The sequence below is a fragment of the Apium graveolens genome, chromosome 4 (genome assembly GCF_009905375.1).
Source record: "Apium graveolens cultivar Ventura chromosome 4, ASM990537v1, whole genome shotgun sequence".
In the NCBI taxonomy this organism is placed as follows: domain Eukaryota; kingdom Viridiplantae; phylum Streptophyta; class Magnoliopsida; order Apiales; family Apiaceae; genus Apium; species Apium graveolens.
The window spans coordinates 43,321,625-43,323,274 of NC_133650.1; positions in this window are offsets into that span (position 1 = coordinate 43,321,625).

The following is a 1,650-nucleotide window of genomic DNA, read 5'->3' on the forward strand; positions in this document are numbered from 1 at the left end:
TCCTCTGTCCCTCTGATCAAACAGATGCATAATCTCCCGACACTGTGCCCGCCAATACTCCACATCATCCCTCATAACTCTATACTCATGGTATGGTACCATATGCGGCTGAGCAACCTGACCTACTGACTCCTGAGAAGGAACCCTCGAAATATCTACACCCTGCTGGGGTAAACCTAACTGTAGATCTACATCATGCTCTCCCATCCCCTCTACTGGAATCATCTGAACTATGTCCAGCTCTGGGGCATGCACTGGTATAGGAGGTAACAATGGTGGTGGTGGTAACTCCTGCTCAATACCTAGTATAAACTGGTGCTCAATAGGTAAAGGAACCATTGGCTCGAAGAACTCAAATGGATCAAACATCTTTATGGGGTCATGCACTATCCCCTGTACTGGTGGTACCGGCTCCTGTGGCAATGGTGGTGGAGGTGGTAGAGGAGGAAACATATACTCAGATACTGGAGGTATGGCTGGTGCTACTGGCCCAGTGAATGTCCTCTCGGAAGATGCAGAATAACAATAAGATGCCATCTGATAATATACCAAAGAAAAGAAAAGGTCATTAACAATCCTAAGATTATTTCCCTATTCTAATCTGACCTAAATCCTAACACTATTCATCCTAATTTGACTATCCCTATCTTATGTGATCTCCCTATCCTATCTTAATCCTAATGTTCTTGTTTTCAGGGACCAAACCTACAGCTCTGATGCCAAACCTGTAACGCCCTCCAGACCCGGGGTATAAGTCTGGGGGTTACTAGCTAATCACCAAACCTGTACAATCTGATTAACAATTAATAAAGAAATGAAATTAAACCCCTTTAACACTAACCAGGATCTTTTTAGGTTGAAGTATGAAAACAAGAACCACTAACTACTTTTATTACAAACCAACATTCAAAGTCTCACAAACTCTCTTTATTACAAACCATTGTCTAATTCATTTTAAACTAAGTTCAACTTTTATACAAACACACACACATACTATCTATCAACACTCCACCTGCTCGGGAAACTCAAAGCTTTCTTCCTGGATTGGGATCAACACCTTAGGTATGAGAGGATCCCGAGGCTTGACCCGCTTTTTTACCACTCGAGTCCTGATTGGTCTCATATTCCTTCTTAACTGAAAACAATAAGGTGAATAACAACAAAAGGGGTGAGCCAAAAGTTGCTCAACAAGTCCACAAAAATATAAACAGTGTTAAAGTATTTTAAATGAATCCGCCATCCCAGGTATATCTGCCAAGATATAACCTCACGAGAATAGAAAGAAGGCCATTACTGGCGAGTACAAATAAACTAAACTGGACACAGGTTCGCATCTATATTCTGCTGATCAGTCAGAATATAATACAGATCAATATCTCAATATATAGATCCAGTCGGGTACCCAGGCACTACGACCCACGTCGAGGCACCAATCATCCCGGTCCTCAGGATTAAGACACACTCAATCCCAAAATATCATTATCCAGTCCATCGCTTAGCAACCGGGACAATCGGTATGCTTTGATATATTCCAAACACTAGAGTATATCAATCTCCATGTGTTACCAACAGAATATTAATCAAGAATCCAAAGAAACGGAGAAATCAAGAATTGAAATGAAATATGAACAAAGGAATAGGGATTGTATA